Source organism: Hippopotamus amphibius, chromosome 15 (assembly GCF_030028045.1).
Source record: "Hippopotamus amphibius kiboko isolate mHipAmp2 chromosome 15, mHipAmp2.hap2, whole genome shotgun sequence".
NCBI lineage: Eukaryota > Metazoa > Chordata > Mammalia > Artiodactyla > Hippopotamidae > Hippopotamus > Hippopotamus amphibius.
This window is the reverse complement of record NC_080200.1, coordinates 54728299-54749549: the sequence shown is the minus strand read 5'-3', so window position 1 is coordinate 54749549 and position 21251 is coordinate 54728299.

The following is a 21251-nucleotide window of genomic DNA, read 5'->3' as shown; positions in this document are numbered from 1 at the left end:
GGGACTGTGGTGTGGTACTGAGGTGGTGAATATATAATTGTGTGCATTTGTCAAAACCCAAAGACCTGGGAATTTCCTAGCTGTCCAGTTGTTAAGACCTGGCATTTTCACTGCCATGGGCTCGGGTTCCATCCCTGGTTGGGAAGCTAAGATCCCACAGACTGTGCAGCATGGTCAAATAAATAAATAAATAAATATATATTTTTTTAATTTAAAAGAATGAACCCACAGACCTATATATCACAAAGAGAACTCTAACATGTGTTAACTCAAACTCGAAAGTAAAAATGAGAAACCAACTCAACAAACTACAAATACATACACAAAAACTCATTCCAGGATAGAAATTCAATCATAAATATATGACATAATAATACTAAGCGGGGTGAGAATAAAAATAGATGACCTAAGAAACCATGGAGAACATTGTTTTGGCTAGAAAGTGTAAAGTTAAATAAAGACAAAGGGAATTTAACATAAGCACGTACTCCAGTTAGTATTTTCATTTTTTTCACGGGGATCAGACATTAACAAATTTAAAACTGCTTTACTTGAATACAAAGAAATGGATGGTGGATTGTGGGGGAATGGGAGCAGGTCTCTCATTGTCAGAGAGGGAATTTTCAAGTAATCAAAAGGGAAAGACTAGAATAATCCTATTTTACTTGATTAAAGTTGAAAACACATTATGAACTCGTGTTTAGCTCTTTATTAGTACAATTAGATACAGAAACAATTATAGATATATATGTAGTATTAGTGTCCCATTGTTGATGTAGCAAATATCACAAAGTTACCATCTTAAAGCAGTGCAAAATTATTAACTTAAAGTCCAGGAGATCAGAAGTTCTCACTAGTTCTCACCAGGCAAAAAGCAATGTGCCATCAGGGATGCTTTGCTTCTTGAGACTTTTGGGAAGAATACCCTTGCATTTCCCAGCCTGTAGAGGCTGTCAGCATTTCTTTTTTTTTCTCTATTTTTGCCAGCATTTCTTGACACATGATTGCTCTTTCATCTTCAAAGCCAGACATAGCATTTTAAAATTACTTCAATTCCATCACTATTCAAATTGATTCACATTAAAGTGAATTGGCAAAAATGTAAAGAACAGCACTGTCCATTCATGGTTGCGATAAACTATATAGGAGTTAAATACCATTCTCTTTTGTTGCTGTTGGAAGTCATTGGTACAGACAGTCTTGAAGGAAACTTTCGGGTAGTACTACAAGTCTTTCAAAACCATATAACATTTAATTCAGATATTCAAAGTGGGAATTGATATTAAGAAAACTATTTCATTGTATATAGTCATGTACCACTTTTTCTTTATCCATTCATCTGTCTCTGAATGCTTAGGTTGTTTCCATACTTTGGCTCCTGTGAATAATGCCACAATGAACATGGGTGTGCAAGTATCTCTTTTATATATAGTGATTTCATTTCCTTTGGATATATAGTCAGAAGTGGGATTGCTGGATTATTTTGTACACTTTAAATATATATAATTTTATTTGTCAATTATACCTTAACAAATCTGGAATTTTAAAAAAAAGGAAAAAGCTATTATAAAATTTTTAAAAAACCTGTATGTAAGAATTGTGTTGGAAAGGCAAGTTTGTATATTACACAGTGTTATGAATGTGACTGCACTCTATGCAGCCATTAGGAGAGTGATCAGCATGAATGGATGGTTTGATTCATTAATTTCCTCCCCATGTAGATATTTTGTTTGTTGGATTTTGCTCCTCAGTTTTGTTCTAAGTGCTTGTCACTGTAAGTTATAGTATTCTCAGTAAGTTATAGAATTCCCAGTAAGGTCTATTATGTAATAAGCCTCATAAGTTATAGTATTATTATAAGTTATAGTATTATTATAAGTTATAGTATTCTCAGTGAGGTCTGTTACGGAACAGCAGTGAATATAGGGTGTGTTGATGAAACCATATATGAACCTTTTGGTTAAAAATGTCTAAGTATATGTGTTTTAGTTTCTTATGGCTATCATGCACCTCAGCATTCTTCCAGCTTCTACCAATTATGAATGCTAGAGCCACTTCCATATTTTAAGTATTTGTTTTACCAGCATCCCAGTTCTTGCCACCAAAATCCGTATGTTTCCTATGGCTACTGTAACAGATCCTCACAGATCTGGTAGCTTGAAAAACAACAGAATTTTATTCTCTCACATTTCTGAAGGCCAGATCCTAAACCAAAGTGTTGCAAGTGCTGCACACCTTCTGGAGACTCTATGGTACAATCCATGCCTTATCTCTTCCAGGTTCTGGTGGCTGCCAGTACTCCTGGGCTTGAGGCCACATCATTCTAATCACTGCCTCCATCTTCACAAAGCTTTCTCCTCTGTGAGTGTCAGCATCACAGATTTTGCATGTGGGACCCATCCTGATAATCCAGAGGAAATTGCTCCCTCAAGAACCTTAACTTACTCCCATCTTTTCCATATAAGATAATATTTACTCTTGTGCCATATCAGATAATATGCACCAACTCTGAGGATTAGAATGTTGACATATCTTTGGGGCCATGATTCAGTCCACTATATATATATATTCTTGCACTGAATCCATACCTCTACATGTTTTCAATGCATTTTAGCTGCATTCAATTGGAAGTGAGATTTAAAAAATAAATTTACAGTTATGCACTATATTTGTTGGATTTTGATTTACTGAAGTTATGCCAGCATTAATATTTTATTATCAGTTTGGAGAGCAAATATTTAATTTTTGACTTCATTATGAAATCCAATCATTTTGCTCTGCACTCATTAAGGGTGTGAAAATACTCACTGTCATCTTTTGTTGCCACCTCCAGCGGTAATCCTCTACCACTTACTGATTGCTCTTGCCTGAGTGGACTGCCGGCATTGTCTCCATATCTGATACCCTTCTCAATGTAACGTTGTGTCACTTCCCAGAGGCTCAGTGCAAGCAATTTATTTTCCTTTAAAATGTTCACTCTAGAAGTAAGTCAGAGAAAGACAAATATTGTATGCTAACTCACATATACAGAATCTAAAAATGGTACTGATGAACTCAGTGACAAGAACAAGGACGCAGGTGCAGAGAATGGACTGGAGAACTCGAGGTTTGGGAGGGGGTGGGGGGTGAAGGGGAAGCTGAGATGAAGCGAGAGAGTAGCACAGACATATATATACTACCAACTGTAAAATAGATAGCCAGTGGGAAGTTGTTGTATAACAAAGGGAGTTCAACTCGGGGATGGAAGATGCCTTAGAGGACTGGGACGGGGAGGGTGGGGGGGAGTCGAGGGAGGGTGGGGGGGAGTCAAGAGAGGGAGGGAATATGGGGATATGTGTATAAAAACAGATGATTGAACTTGGTGTACCCCCAAAAAATAATTAATAAATAAATAAAATTTAAAAAAAAAGGAAAAGAAAATTCACAAACTAAAAAAATTTAAAAAAAAAAATGTTCACTCTAAAAGAAGCCAAAAATGTGGCACAAGTTGAAGACAAAGGGCAGAAGGATGCTTTACAAGTGTGAGGTGAGCCAGGGGGCGATATGGCAGAGGGAAAGAGCACAGATGTTGAAGTCAGACAGGCCATTAGCTGTGGGCCCTTGGACATACAGAGAACTCTCATGAGCTTTAGTTTCCACAACTGTAAAATTGGTGTGATTATGCAGGCAATGAACATGACTTTTATAAAGGTACTCACATTCCACATGCACGTGCTAATGTTGGTGATTTATCATCACCGAGCTCAGGTGTAGAAACAGCCTGGCATAGGGCCTGGTGTGAGTTCTTGTTTGTTTGTTTGTTCTTATGTTTTTATTTTATTTTTCTAGTTTTTTTGAGACATATTTATTTATAATTGATACAAAGCATTGTATAAGTTTGTGTACAACATGATGACTTGACTTGCATATATTGTAAAATAACCACAGCAAGTTTAGTTAACATTTATCATCTGATAGTTTAAAAAAATAAAGAAAAAAGATTTTTTTTCCCCTGGAATAAGAACTTTTATGATTCACTCTTTTAACATCTTTCAAATATGCCATACAGCAGTGTTAACTAGTCCTCATGCTGTACACTACTTCCCCAGGACTTAGGTATCATACAACTGGAAGTTTTTACCTTTTGATCACTGTCATCCAGGGGTGGCGGGGGGGGGGGGCATCAGATGAAGGAAGTTTGTTAATTTTAAGTAGTATCTATTATTTTATTAACTATGGTGTAGGGTATTCTTCCTTATATCATCACAGGCCCCAGTAACAACACCCAAATCTCCAGGACATAACAAAATAAAAGTAATCTCATATCCATGCAACAGGTCCATTGTAGAGAACCGAGGTGGCCTCTGCTCAGCGCATTGGAAGTTCAGATTCAAAGCCACTCGCAGGACTTTTGAAGCAGGATGATAAGAATATGGTGACTTATTCCTGGCTTTAAAATCTCCAATTTAAAATGACACATATTACTTTCAATCTTGTTTTACTGTCTGCACAAGTCACCAGGAGAATGCCTAACTTCAAAAAGGATCAGAAAGTACAAGCTTGTCACACGCCAGGGAGAGAACAAGAATATTTGTAGCCTGCTCTCATGATTAATTCCAAACATATGAGGAAAGGACCTACCAATTAGACTATGATTTCTCACTAATCAAATCCCATATGTTTGTAAAATAGGAAAAATGTTGAAGTGGAAATAACACAGTGGGGTTTACTAGAATATAATAATAGCAACTTTATGAAATTTGTGAAATGTACTGATTTTTTTCCAACTCCATATTAAACAGTGGGAGATCTGACCAGGAATAAGTATACACACATGATGACAAGATAGAAAATTATAAGTATTAAAATAAAATTTTCCACAGGTAATTTACTAATCTAGTAGGGCATTTATTTAGTGATTCATGAACTGGGCAGTATCTAAACTGGTAGAGAGAAAGGAACTCCGATAAGCTGTACAAATAAGAGATTTTTGTAGACCAAAGTGAGCAGAAACAAGGAAGGTATACTGAGTATTTACTGATTGATTTAAACAAGGTGATTTTCCTTATATTAAGCAAAGGGGAGTCTTGGAACCAGGTCAGGTAACTTGTGCTGAGCAGCTAAGCACAGATTGGTTGACCTAGAGCTTCCTTTTCTGGGAGAGTTGAGCATAGAAATTTTGTTGTTTGGGTTGCTGACATGGGGCTTGGCATGAGGGATTCCATCTTGAGCCTAATCTGGTTACTTTAATATGAGATGCATAAACAGCAATCAGAGAAACTAATACCTAGCAGTGAATCCCAATGAGACCCATTATAAAATATTTATGGAACAATTATATGTGCCAGACATTTCCTAGGGTGGCTTGGAGATGGTAGTGGGTAAAGCAGACACAAAACTCTACTTCTCGCATTCTAGATACATTTGTTAATATTGGTTTTTTAATATCAAAAGAAAAAAAAAGAGTCTGCCTTTTTGTGGTATGGAAGAGGCATCCTAAAGCAATTCCATGAATTTTTTCTTGTGAGTATGAAGAGTATATCTGAAACTCTAGTGCTTTCAAATTTATGGTATGGAAGAACAAATCTGATTTCATATTGCAGTCATTTATTTTATTTTAGACTTTGTATTTTACTGCTTTTGCTACAAGTTAATCACTAAAGAAATGTTGCCTGTAGCTTAAAGTATACACAATGGCTCATTTCTGGGAACCCTGCCTCCTATGCCTGAGTGTTAATCTAAATTACCTTTGTTTAAGCTCACAGGAAACATCCTGACTAGACCCACCTGTGAATGACTGCAGGAAAGAAGAAATTAATATACACCCTCCAGAGTCTAGCTGGAACCCAGAAATATTTGCAACAATTTATTGCCTTTTTGAGTTTACCTCCTCACCTCCCCCTCTTTGTCCCATCCAAACCATGGCAAGATGGTTCTTTAGGACACTAGTCTACCGTCTTCTCAGTCTGCTGGCTTTCTGAATGAATTCTTTGTCTCAGTACCTTGTCTCTCAATATTAGGCCTCTATTGTGATGAGCAGTAGGAGTTTGGACTCAGTAAGAATTTTCATACAACTGTATCCCAGATGGGCTTACTGTGAGCTGCACCCAAAGGGATATAGCCTTCCTGCTAACATACATAGAGAAAAAATACACAGTAGGCATACTTGACTCTGGTACCTGGCTACCTGGGATCAGTTGCCTACACAGCTACTGAAAGCTAAGAGAACTTCGGCAAGTAACTTTACCAATATCTGCTTTAGTTTCCTCAATTGGCAACTGCATCTGATGATGAGAGGGACATCTCCCTCACAGGAATAAAATGGTCTAATATATGTGAAAGCACTGAGAATGGTGCCTGGCATATAATATTATCAAATCTACCTCTTGGGTATTGGGGGTGATGGTGAATATATAAAACATGATGCTTTTTATCCAGGAATAAGGTAAACAGAAGGCTTCTATCACTCTCTCTTCAAATCACCATAAAGAAATCTTTCCATTACACTTTGGGGTAATATATTGATAACAATCTGTTGATAATTCTGGAGATTCTGTCGCTATGCTGAAAATTTATTTTGAGGATGAAAGCCAGTTCCTAGTTCAGCAGCAGCAGTTGAATTGATGCTGTGATTTAGTTTTTTCACTAGTGGATTTTGTATTATGTTTTGCTTGATTAGTATATCATATGTCTCCTCCACAAGAATATAAGACCCATGAAGGCAGGGATTTTATCATGTTTCTTGTCTGTACCCAGCATCTAGAATAATGTCTGACACATATATGTTAATAAACATTTTTGGATTAATGAAGCAAGGAGTTAACTAATTTTTTTACTTATCAGCCTCTTACAGAGACAACCTCCCAGTAAAGATTCTGCCTGGAAGAATTTGCTTGAGAATTGCTTAATATGACAATTTGTTAAACTTTTATACTCCTGGTGATTATGATTTCTCTTTCTTTTTAAGATGGATGACCACCAATGCCAATTACATTTTCATGAAGAGCAAAAGCTGGGTGCACAGGTAATTTACTTTTGGTAAAATCTAAAAACACATGTTTTCACCTGGTTTAATTTAGTTTTCCCCCAGGTGGAGTGTATATAACACATTACATGTTTTTCCCAAAGTTAGGTTCATAAAGCATATAATTCACATACAGTAAAATTAACTTTTTTTTTAGGTGTACAGTTTTGACAAATGTATAAAGTAAGGTAACCACCACCATAATCAAGATATAGAATATTTCCATCACTCCAAGTTTCTTGTGTCCCTTTTTGTTCAGTTTCCTCTTCCCATGCCAATCCTGTAACCTCTAACCTGATAACTGTTCTCTTTGTTTGCCTTTCAGTATGTCATAACAATAGAGTCAAACAGTATGTAAATGATAGGTAGCTGTAAATATAGGTATGGATGATACAGATACAGATATAAATAAAGATATAAAGAGAGCACATCTAAGATGATAAAAATATTGACATATTACACATGAGTTTTTATATTGTTGTGGTGATATTTGCCTTTTGCCATAAGTAGTTGACTACACTTGACTCCCTCATAGATAGCCCTGTATTATGTAATTTAGCAATCTATGACTAAAATATTTGCCAAGCCCCTTTTCCCCCAGTAATAAACTCCTCAGTGTGATAAACATGCTCCCATTTTACAGAAGCCTCCTTTTATTTAGTCTCTCTCATGACCAATAATTTGCCATTTATTAGATAATTACAAATCATTTCTATTGAGAAAAAAATATATCTAGGTTTCAAAAGAAAGATTTCCACTAATAAATCTTTATAGACAAGTACCTCACTTATTCTCACAGACTATGGAAATATAATAAAAAATGTATTTTTCTGTAATCTGCCCTTTCCTGCTTAATGAAATTGCTTAGCAAGTCGAATGATACAATGAGAAAGAAATCAAAATACAATCGTTGTGCAGTTAAAAAGTGCCATTTTCTCTGCCAATATTCTAACTTTCCCCTTTTCTACTGAAAGTTTCCCGACTGGTTAATTCTTCTAATCTTCCCCTGCTTCAAATTCATCCCTTGCCTAGCTCTTAGTTTATCTTTACAAACCACAGTTCTAATCCTATTATTGCCCAGCTAGGTTTCTCTCGATGGTCTCTCACCGCTGACCTAACTAAACCCAGATTTCTTATCCTGCCACTTATAATCTTCTGCAAGATTGTTGTAAAAAACTGTTCTTTGTTTTATCTTTCCACTTCATCCCTACATATCCTTATACTTTCTTTGTATTGTGTTTTGAGCTATTTTGGGAGTGAGTTCAAACTAACTTTGCCCTCACTTGGAAGGTCGTGGTATGTTTGTAGTGCAAAGTAAATATTAACGTCCTTCAACAAACCAGGAGGGAAGTAGGCAATATCAAAGCTACAATTTTTAAGATGTCTTAGAGTTAAAAAATAAGTAAATATAACTCTATTATTATTCTTATTAATTTAGCTGTCATAAATTATATTTTTAGATTACAGTTAATTTTGTTAAGTACTTCTTGTATGTCAGCAATTATATTTGGTGAATTCTTATTGTTAATACTTTCAAACAATAATTACAGTGTTGTAAATGCCAATATTTAATGGAGTGAATAAAAATAGCAACCATATTAATGGTAAATTGTAAAAGAATTCTCTGTAATCATGAAAGCTTTAAATTCATTTGAAATTAAAAGATTGGAAATTAGGCAAGTCATGCAAAGAATTTTTGTGACAGTTAGTATTGAGAACTAACTCTTGTTTTGTTACTAAAACTTCCACTATCATGACAACTTTAAAAAGATGGAATCTAATGAGCCTCTTTTTTCTCTCATACACAGTAGTGCATATACAAAACACACATACATGCAAATTTTGCAGAGAGTATCAGAGGATGTGTGAAGAAATTTAAGGCCATCCATGTGTGCATTGTGGATTCATGAACTCCAAAATGCACTCAAAATATTGTGCTAAGTCCTGAAAATATAGCTCCTGATATCAAGTCCTTAACTAGTAACCTATACCATAAAATTAATTTCATAATTGTTAAATTGAAACATTTATATGTTATTCTGAAACTAAAGAACATAAAGACAATTAACTCATCATCCTTAATTTGAGAGAAAGAAAGCAGACATATTTCAAGTGAATGAAGATATGTAATTTAGGAAGCATTATGTCTTCTCTAATTATTTCCACACCTCTAGGCCAAATTATAAATGCCCCTATGCAAGTGGGTCTGTGTGATTCAATAAAAGATCCTTGTTCAGAATAAGCTTTCCAATTGTTATGAACATAAATTAAATATGAAAAGAAGCAGATGTGTGCATAAAGTCAAGGTTTTTTGATTAAGATATATGTTAAATATCAGTCCATTTATTATTTGTTTTCCTCTAAATTTGTTTATTAAAAGTTTTATTTTTATTTCATTTTTTATATATAGTGATATATATCTATATGTTTGTGTACATGTATACATGTATGTACATATACATGCATAAGTTAACAGCAGTTGTTAGTGCTGCTTTAATGCCTTTGATTTGATTAGTCTACTAAAGACCAAGGAGACATCAGTCTAAAACAATGCACGATAAAGTACATCCACATTTCACTTCACTAACTTCCTCATAGCAAGTTGACTTACAAACAGCATTCCAATTCACGGGTAACAAATTGGACGCCTATTTTGTATACTGATGTCCATGATATATCATATAAGCAGTCATGTGATGTCTACACTGTTCGGCTCTTTTACTTTAATATTCTTTGTTTAAATACTCATACAGGGCAGTGCAGACTAATGGTTAAACCCATGAAAGTTAAAGTCTAATTACCTAAGTTCAGTACTGGTTTCAACAGTACTGAAGCTGAATGACCATTAACAAGATACTTAAACCCTCTGTGCCTTTAGTTTCTTCATATACAAAATGAAATTAATTTTATATTGTGTTATGAAGTCTAAATGGATTAAAATTTGCAACATGCTTAGATCAATTACTGATTCATAGTAGGCATTATTACATATACATTTGTCAAATAAAATTATCCACTTTATTTCTTGTGGAAAGCGTGCTTAAGAAACAGATTGGAGTTTTCCTGTTGTGACAGTCATATAAATTATGAGAGTCTAACTCCTCTGCTTCTGCCTTTCCTTTAACTAGAATTTCCTCTCTAATTGTTCCATTTACAAGTAAAATTGTTCATACATTTAGAGACAGAAGACCTGACTATGATTGTTGTAATATTTAATTTCTTTGTGAGCCTGTGACTTAAAGAAAGAGAGAGAAGGAGGTAGAGAGAGAGAGAACACAAGACTTTAAAAAATAAAGCATCCATAAAGCTGCTCACTTGGTAGATATTTATTGATATCCTATTCTATGCTTTCACCAGGAAGAGAGAAATGATGAATGGAGATATGGTCCATGCTTTTAAAGAGTTTAAATTCTAGATAATTTGTGTAATCTATTCAATGTGAAAGTATTAAAAAAATAACATTCCAATAATTGTTATATCAATCTCATCTTCTCTTTATTACTATTTAATACATCATTTAAGGGACTACATTTTTCTTAATATAAGGAATAAAAATGTAGCATTGCCAGTTTTTTTCAAATTGAGTTGTATAAAATCAATGTACCATTAGTATGACTTCACAGGAAGGAAATATAGCTTAATGAAATGAGGGACATGTATCAAGAATAAATGACAATATTTCACAAAGACAGAGTGGCAGTTAATAAACATCAACTTAAAAAAAATAAAAACTGTGGTAGCCAGAAAGGAGAGAAAGAGGTTGTACCTGAAGCTGGAGATTTGATGAAGGTGCATATTCACATGCTTATGGAGCAACTAAAAGCAAGGTACCTATCCTAGTGTCATTGAGATGTAGAAAAGACAAGGAGGACAAAACAATAGTTATATTTTCCATTTGCTTCTAGCATAGAATTTTCTTCTTGCCTGTTCTCACATCAACCTAAAGAAAAGAAAACTCGTCAAGAAGCACCAAACTTGCATTCATAGCTAGCATATTTCTGTTTAGTGCCATTTCCCAAGTGAGTAAATAAGATGAATCAACTTCAAATTGAGTGATCCAGATAAAACTAATCAATACTTCAGAGAACTAAAACAAATAATAACTATAATTATTATATTTAATATACATAAAATATTCATAAATAAATTAGAATTGGATGTTTTGATACCAAAATAATCTGAGAACAATGAAAAAATCTTGGAAATTGAGACCTTTGTGTTGAAATTTTAAAAATTCATTAATACCATCATATTATAGCAGTAAAGTTATTACCAAGAGTGCCAAGACCACTGCTACCACCACCAGCGAAGGCAGAATTTAATAAAGGAATAAGAATCAGAATGACAGCCGATTTTTCAATAGGAACACTAGATACTGGAAAACAATGGAACACTGCCTTCAATTTTGAAGAATATTTTCAAGGTAGAATAGATGTCCTAAAATATTAACTGATTATAAGTTGATAATAAAATACTCACTTTCATAAAGAGCCTCAAATATTGTAAATTAAGAAAGAGAAATATTTGGAATCAATGGTGTCAGCCTGAGAAAACCAATGAGGGAAGCCAAGCCACTGGCCTTAATCAATAGGGTAGCTGGCTCAGATTAGAGGAGAACATGGGCATCTGCTTATTGACAAAATAAAAGGCAGGGTAGAGAGCAATTTGCTTTACAGCTTTAAATCATGTGGATTGTATTAAAGACATTATTGAACATTATAATTAATACATATTATTTTAGTTTACAAACAATTAAATATTTAGGTGGAGATATGTTTAGAGAATAAAGGTTGTGTTTAAAGATATGTATTGAATATGCTCTCATTACTAAGCAGAATATAGTTCTAATATGAGCACATTAATAAAACTGATTTGTTATAGTACTGTTTATTTTAGTCTCATAAAATGGGGGAGGGGAGGAAATGCAAATGATATCCACAATAACTAGAATATAAAGTCATCTCTTTAACTCACTTTGGGCTTTAAAAATGCCTTAGTTCACATATTTTGAGACTTTGGAATAATATGAGTTAATTATGGAGGGCAGCAGACAGGAAAAGGATAGTGAGTAAATGTATTTATAATGTTAGGTTGTAACTCTGATCTTTAAGACATCAAGCGATATTAATTTTTAAATTATCGGGAGAGAAATAACAAAAATCATAAAATATCTGGACATCAATGCATAAGAAAAATCAGGCACTGTGAATGCTTCTGACATGCATTATTTAGAGAAGCACTCTGAAATGGATAATCCCAGTCTTTACAAGCACTAATCCATAAGAGTAGAAGGTCAAGAGCATATTCAGAGTGGAATACAGTGATTTGATGTATAATGGAATATTCAGATTCACACATATTCAAACTCACAAACTTTACTGTAAAGGAGATAGTAATTCAAAGCTCTGTCCTCTAACATTTCTGGTAGTTTCAGTACATGTTATGCATATGTCAAACCCACTGTGATGACTGTTGCCAAACAATGCTTGTTTGGGATTGTTTCTCTATAAACATCTTACTTATTACAATATTCTAGTGTAAGTAGACATTGCTTGCAAGAGATTTGTCCTTGTAGGACTAATATTCTTAATAAGCACTTTTCTCCCATCCTTTTAAAATTTCAAGTCATTTGTTCCTACACCAGATTACAAAATGTCTACATCTTTTGAATGTCTTCATCATAATTGGATTGACAACTACCCACTAATTTTATTCATAATAACTTCTCCTATCAAATTGTCTTTCATTTCTTGGCTAATAACTACTGAAAGATTAAGAGTTGAACAGAAAATAAAGAATTAGAAGGTAGTGATCTCAGCCTGAATAAAAATGACAGGGAAATCACTTGAATATCATAAAAATAGAAAAACAGGCATTTGTTGACTCATGCAGTTTCTATCACTGCCCTTAACAAATCACCACACATTTAACAGCTTAAACAGCACAAATTTATCATCTCAGGAGTCCAGGTAGGGATTAACTGGGTTGTCTGCTCAGGGTCTCACCAGGCAGAAGTCAATTTGTTGATCAGACCTGTGGTTCCATTTGAGCCTCAGGCTTCTCTTCCAAGCTCATTCAAGTTGTTGGCTGAATTCATTTCCTTGCAGATATGGGACAGAAGTTTTGTGTTGTCATTGTTGTTGTTGTTGTTTTGTAGGCTGTTGGACAGGGTTGCTCTCAGCTCCTAGAAGTTACCTTCAGGTCCTAATCACAAGCCCTTCTCAAACATGGCAGCTTATTTTTTTTTAAAGCTAGAAGTAGAATCTCATTTGCTTCAAATCTCTGCATCCATTCTTCTAAATTGGAGTCTCAGAGGAGGCAAGCTATTCAAGAGAGTGAAAATCCCATAATATTCACAAGTTCTGCCATCACTCAAGGGAGGAAAATCTTCATGATGTGCACAAAGGAGTCTTAGGAGCCACCTTAAAAATTTGCCTAATAGAATTCAACAAACATGCCTGATTATCAACAATATTTCAGTAATTAAAAACTATATCAGTACTTTGTTCATGGCCTTAGTACTTCTCAAGCCTGGTTTCTATTTGAATTAAATGTTAAACTTTAAAATATAGGAGTTATTAGGCTCCATTCCAGTCAATTAAATTAAAATTTCTGATAATGTAGCCAGACTACAATATTTTTAATATTTATTAAGAGATCCTAATATGCAAGCAGGGTCAAAAGCTACTTCCTTTAATGGAACAAGCACATGAAGGTTTGTGTTAATACAGCTTACATAGCCCCATGAATCTTAAGGTTGCTTTTATAGGCATACCTCATAAATATTGCAGGTTTGTTTCCAGACCATCCCAATAAAGTGAATATTGCAATAAAGCAAGTCACACAAGTTTTCTGGTTTCCCAGTGCAAATAAAAGTTATGTTTAAACCATATTGCAGTCTATTAAGTGTGCAATAGCATTATGTCTAAAAAGTTGTACACACATGAATGAAAAAACACTTTACTTCTAAAAAATGCTAACCACTATCTGACAATACAAGGTTTCCACAAACCGTCAATTTGTAAAATGTCTGTTAAATGCAATAAAGTGAAGTTCAATAAAACAAGTTCTGCCTGTATTGAGTTTCTGCCTATCTGGAATTTAAAAGTGCTTTATTTGATGCAAGGTAGCCATTTTAATCAAAAATTAGCACAAAGACTATTATTTTTAAAGAATAAATTATATATTTAACAGATAAATAGCAGGAAGGTATTGATTGGCATGCAGTACAAGCCAATGGAATACATATAATAAGAGGATGAATATGAGAGAGAGGGGAAGAAAAATATTTAAATGTGTATGCATGTGTTTGTTATAATTTTGGGCACATCCAACATAAGGTAAAATCAAAAGAATTAAGTGATTAATTACTAGCTTCAACAGATGTATACAACAAAATTTTCAGAAACTAAACATATTGCTCTGATCTTGCAACAAATAAAGGGTAGAAGGGTATTGAAACTAAAGTCTTTCTTATTGCAAAGCCCATGGTTTGTTTTTTTTTAATTTTTACTTTATATTGAAGCATAGTTGATTAACAACATTGTGTTAGTTACAGATGTACAGCAAAGTGATTCCATTATGCATATACATGTGTCTATTCTTTTTTGAATTCTTTTCTCATTTAGGTTATTACAGGATATTGAACAGAATTTCCTGTGCTACATAGTAGGTCCTTTTTGGTTATCCATTTTAAATATAGTAGTGTGTACATGTCAATCCCAAACTTCCAACCTATCCCTACCCTGACCCTTCCCCCCAGTAACCATAAGTTTGTTCTCTAAGTCTGTGAGTCTGTTTCTGTTTTGTAAATAAGTTCATTTGTGTCATTTTTTCAGATTCTGCATGTATGCGATATCATATGATACTCATCTTTCTCTGTCTGACTTACTTCACTTAGTATGATAATCTCCAGGTCCATCCACATTGTTGCAAATGGCATTATTTCAGTATTTTTAATGGCTGAGTAATATTCCATTGTATATATGCACCACATCATCTTTATCCATTCATCTATTGATGGACATTGAGGTTGCTTCCATGTCTTGGCAATTGTGAAAAGTGCTGCAATGAACATTGGGGTGCACGTATACTTTCAAATAATGTTTTTCTCCAGATGTATACCCAGGAGTGAGATTGTTGGATCACATGGTAGTTGTATTTTTAGCTTTTTTTAAGGAAACTCCATACTGTTCTCCATAGTGGCTGTACCGATTTACATTCCCACCAACAGTATAGGAGGGTTCCCTTTTCTCCACACCCTCTCCATCGTTTATTATTTGTAGATTTTTGAAGATGGACATTCTAACTGGTGTGAGGTGATACCTCATAGAAAATATTTGCAAATGATGCGACTGACAAGGAATTAGTCTCCCAAATTTACAAACATCTCATGTGACTCAATATCGAAAAAACAAACAACGCAATCAAAAAATGGACACCTAAATAGACATTTCTCAAAGAAGACATACAGATGGCCAAGAGGCATATGAAAAGATGCTCAACATCGTTAATTATTAGAGAAATGCAAATCAAAACTACAATGAGGTAAGCCCGTGGGTTTTAATGCTCACACAGGCCCTGCATTAAGCTTATGTTATATGGGAAATTCTTTTCTGGTTTTCCACAGCCCTATTTACAGTTTGTTCTTTACTGCCTTGTTTCTATCACTAGGTACAATTTTATGGAGGAAAAAAACAACTAATTTTACTTTTCTGCTGAAGACTTCATAGTATTAATGAAATGATGTGTTTGGAATATGGATTTAAAAGTCTGAGTCCATAAATGGAAAGCAGGAGACATACATTTTTAATGTTTCAGAAAATATAGCATTTTATATTTTCAGAAAATATTACATTTTATGTTTCAGGAAATATAGCATTTATATTTCAGAACATATAACCGGGAAATGAAAGTAGCTATAAAATCATCCACAGGTTGATATTTAAATCCCAGGAGATATTACTGCAGAATGTATAAATTCAAATTCTACACAAACTGAACACAATGGTATCTCAATATGTATGGGTGTGAGACGTGGTAATTATTTTGCATATATAGGTACCCTGTTCTGACTTTAGCCAATTGATACTTAGATTTGGATATATCTCTTTATTGTCTCTAAACAATGAGATCCTTAAATATTGCTGCCTCATATTAAAGGGTATATAAGAATAGTGTAACTTGGAGCACAAAATAAAATTCTGAAGTGACTTTCCTAGTATGTCTTATCTTTTCTTTTATAATGCAAGAGAATAGGATGTAATTTGTAGAATGAGGCATAGCCACCATTCTGAGAAAGGCTTCCTTCAATAATTGTAAATTTACATGTTTCTCTTGGGGATTACCAATAATATAGAAAAGGTTTCTATATTATAGAAATACCTGGAAATTCCAGGAAAATACTTGGAACACAGTAGGTACCCCAGAAATGAAAATAATTTTAATAATTTAAAATTTTACCCAACATAGCATATTTTAAAACTTTCAAGATATTAATTTCATTCATCATATAGTTTACACATTATTTTAATAGTATTGAGGGGTAGTTGAAAATTGTATTAAAAGATTTGAATGTGACTGGTAAATTTAAAAAAAGACATCAATATAATGCAAAAAATTCATTGATTAATAGGCTATTTTTCCCCAATTCACTAATGTATTGCACCATTAGGTAATATTAGGTGGATGCAGAATATATTAAACAACTAAATTAAGTAACTAGCAGCAAAATACAGTCATTTGTATTTATGCATTTATCTTGTATTTCTTATGTTATGCCCACATAGGCCTTGAGCTTTGTCTTAGAAATGCTTATTGTGTGAATCTACACAAATCTTTGTGAATTTTGTGTTTGTGTTCCTCATAAGTCAGTAATCTCATGTAGTTTCACCTGTTCTTTAAAGGTAAACTCCTTTATGTACTACAGTGTTTATTTATTAGAAAATTAACATGTTAAAATGTTTTATTTCTACTAATTTTATTAGGGTTGTTTTGTTTTACTTAGTGCCCTGGTTACAAATTTGCATCTATTTTTTAGTGGTCTGCCCCTAAATCAAATTTTCCCCATATATCCTCCTCTTTTTAGAGCAAATTGTGCTGAATGCAACATTTATAGAACTGTTTACATTGCATTCTACCAGAAATGTTTTATTTAATTTCCTATTAAATAAAATATTGGATATTTTGGATAAGATAATTATCCATTAGAAAACACATTCTGACATTATGATGGAGCAAATACAAATAAAAAATGTGAACATTTATTATTTATATGTGTTTGCAACTTTGCAATTAGCCTAATTCACTTAATAAATATTTGTCAGAGCTTAATTTGTGCCAGTTTCTGTATTATGTGACAAGATTAATATTTTGAAAAAAGCATTTAGATTTATCCCTGCTCTTGTGAAACCTATATTTTAGCTGGGGAGACAGAGATAGAGATAGGAAAGTACAATACAATACAATACGGTAAAGGAATCTCAGAAATCGTGCAATGTATCTGATGGGGCATGAGAGAGTGATGCTATTATGACTTCTGAACTAAAAATAATAAGCCCACACAAGCTAGTTTTATTAGTGAAGACATTTATTAAATGGCCATTAAATCATTTGCAAATTTCCAACGAAATCCAAAAGGATCAAGTATGGCAGCTACACAGCCAGGGTGTTGCCTAAATTGCATCACAGGACAATTAGAGTGAAGACTCTTCACTGTTTGTTCTGAGCACTGACATCCTTCAGTGTGGGGACTGAATATGTTAACACTGCTGCTAATGGGAGACTTGTGTCTATGTGATCCTAGTTCCTGAATAGAATTTCTATGAAGAAGTACTATCTGAAGTATTTTACATTATATGCCTGAGCCACAGCTAAATATTGGAAAATTAACATTTTGGTTTCTACTTTTGAGTGTCATGGGACCTCATAAGTTAAACTTTGCCCAAACAGTGGAAAAGTGTATATAATTGTTGGTCAACCAGTTATACTGACAGTTATCCAATACCGTCCGCCTTAGCTTGCATAACAAAACTCACCTACACAGACACAGAACTGCAGCAGTGGCAGGGAATCCATGAGAACACCAGTGGTTAACCAAGAATTAGCCAATCCTGAAAGAATGAAATCATGCTTATGTTGCGTCCAAAAGAGATACAGGAAAAGGGGGAAGTCAAGAGAAATCAGTTTAAATACACAAATATATATATTACACAGGCAAGCAAATCATGCCTTTAATAAACATCTCGGTACCCCTAGCTCACAGTGTAGTACATATTTCTACCTTTGTATAGTTTTAGCTGCTTCCATAGTATTGTAGCACAACTCCTTTAACTTCTGCCTGAAGCATCCTCGGGACCCTAGGTTTCAAACACACTGTAATAACCCACACGTATTGCCATCATCTTGATGTCTATCTCTATATATGGGAGTGGTGCTGTGGTGTGAATGTTTGTATCCTCCCAAACTCATATGTTGAAATCCTAACACCTGATGTAACAGTATTAGGAGATGAAGCCTTTGGGAGGTAATTTGGTAATGAAGGCGGAGCCTCATGAATGGGATTAGCCCCTTATAAAAGAGATCCCAAAAGCTTTCTAGTCCCTTCCACCATTTGTGGGTACAATGAGAGAGTGCCAGCTAGGAACCAGAAAGAGAAGCCTCACCAGAATGCAAGCATGCGGTGTCTTGTTCTTGGACTTCCCAGCCTCCAGAACAGTGGGAAATATGTTTGTTTTTTGTAAACCACAAAATCTGCAGTATTTTGTTGCATCAATCTGAATAGACTAAAATAGATAGATGATGATAGATAGATAGAAAGAAAGAAAGATAAATCGATAGATATCGGCTGATTTTTTTTTCAGTGGCATAAGATGCCTGAATGTCATCTGAACTTCTTACTCAATAAAATGCTTTGCTGTTCTTTTGGTGGAATTATTTCTTTTGAGGAAACTCATGATTTTCAATTCAGTACAGATTATAATGGAACAAATGTGATGTAAAAATTGTCTTTATTAAATATAATATTTGGGGAGACCATCCGTATCTTCTGGCTGTCAGAGAAACAGGGACATATATTACTTCCTGGTTCAGAACAGGTGCATTATCATGTACGACTTGACCTCAAACTTACACGGATTTTTAAAATTTCTTCTTATTTCACAAACCCAGCTTCATGAAGATGCTCTAGTATACGCTAAGATTGACATATACCAAGGAAATTACCCATTTCTAAAATTCCCCACAACAAAATACGTATTTTAGAAATAATAAGTTATTCATAAAATGTATACAGTGATATATTTTGGTAGGTTAATGAATGACATTATAGACAAATGTGTAATGAGCAGGAAAGACAAAATCAGATTACAACACAATACAATGTGTCCATTTTATCATCCATGAAGGACAAAGAGCCAGTGGAATCAACTGGTCTCCATTAGCTGTTGATACTAGGATAGTGGCTAGTTTTGCTTTGGCTATTGAAAATATTGAGCACTCAACAGGACTGGTAGCCAGATCGTTATTGTCGAAAAAAATTTTATCGTTAAGCACATGACAGCAAGGTCATCCTGTTTGTGCATTCATTTCAAAAGCATGAAAGATAGGGAAAAAGACTGACTGACTTCCACAGGATAAATTATCTTATTGATCTGATTTTTGAAAGCCTCATGTGCAGTAGAAAGTTTTGGACAGACATTTACATTCAGCCTCACTTATTTTTAAATTTGACTTCCTGTGCCATTTTTTTTTCTACTGTCTTTGTAACTAATCCTATAATAGCTTTTGTTAAAAATTCATAAATATTGATAAAACAATTAACCTTCCCCCATGACATTCCATAAATCTTTATCTCAGATTATCTTTTTTTTTTTTCCAAAAGAGAACAGGTAAGTTTTATCCAATAAAATAACAAATTATTCTCCCCCACTGTCTACAGCTCCCCTAGTAGAATTACCTCTAGTGAAATTATAGTATCCAGAAATTCACTTCTAGCTTCATCACCAAATAATGCAGAACCATCTTGTACTTTTAACTACATTCAAAATAATCATTTAGCTCAGTTAAATGATTATGGAAAAATGCCAAAGAAGCTAAATGTGTGAGCTTTGGCAGTGAGGACATCTTGGCAGGAGTAAGTATGTGAGAAATGTGAGCTCCAAGTTCAGGTAACTTAATTTTGCCTTCAGGTTACTGGCTTTGCTCACCATATATCACTTCAACTTGGTCATGAAATGCTACTAATGATATGCTATTTTAAAGTCTGATGGGTAACACCAGGTTCATGATGGGAAACTCAGTTCAAATGGTTTCCTGATGTTCTTTGTCAATCATTCAGTCCTTTCTATGGCTCAGCAGGAAGCCAAGAGCAGTTTCTCAAAAATAGAAGAGCTACTTTCAGCAGAGGACATGTCCTTGCTTTAAAATAATAGGGTCCTCCTCTATGTCTTTCTAACTTGTTTAAGTAGAATATTTCAGTATGGAAAAGCTAATGAGAACAGTTAGTATCAAGAGCCTGTATATCAAAGATGCCAAATGACTAAAGAAGTTTTAAGGAGCACACACACACACTGTTTCCACATATCCTAGATGTGCATTACTGTTGGTTTAAAACCTCAGGAGCTTCCCTGGTAAAATCGGAAACTGGCTTCTGTGCATGGAAGGAAAGGTGAGGCCAGAGAAAGACAATGGCCACTCCAGACTGGTAGGTGGCAAGTTTAATAAGTCAGGGAACTTACATTTGAAGCTTGTCTTGGATGGCTGCAAGATGAGTGGATCCTTATACTTGTCTGCCAGAATCTTAAGTTTATATAGAGTCCTTAACGGGACTCAGTCACCTATACCATCCAGATGGTCTCAACAACACATTGCTCTCTTAAGACTGCATCCTTGAAAACAGTTCCCATTGTGGGAACAGTGGGCAGTGTACATTCCAAGGACAGGGGAGGGAGTGAGGAGCCTCCTGGTCCAGCTTGAGGGCCAACTTCAATGATGCCTCAATGACCTCCTCCAACAATTACCTCCGCGTTATGTTATAGGCTGAATATGATTAGTAGTACAACCTCCTCCAACATTTCACCTCTCATAACCAGCTCTTACAATCTTACATGCCCGCCCCCCCCCCACCACCACCTTGCACAATGTACCCAGAGTGGTCAATAAGTTGTTTCATTAATGTGGAGGTGGCTTATTTGGTAGCTCTCTGGCTGTCATTGGAGGCAGATATCACAACAACAATATAAGCACTTGC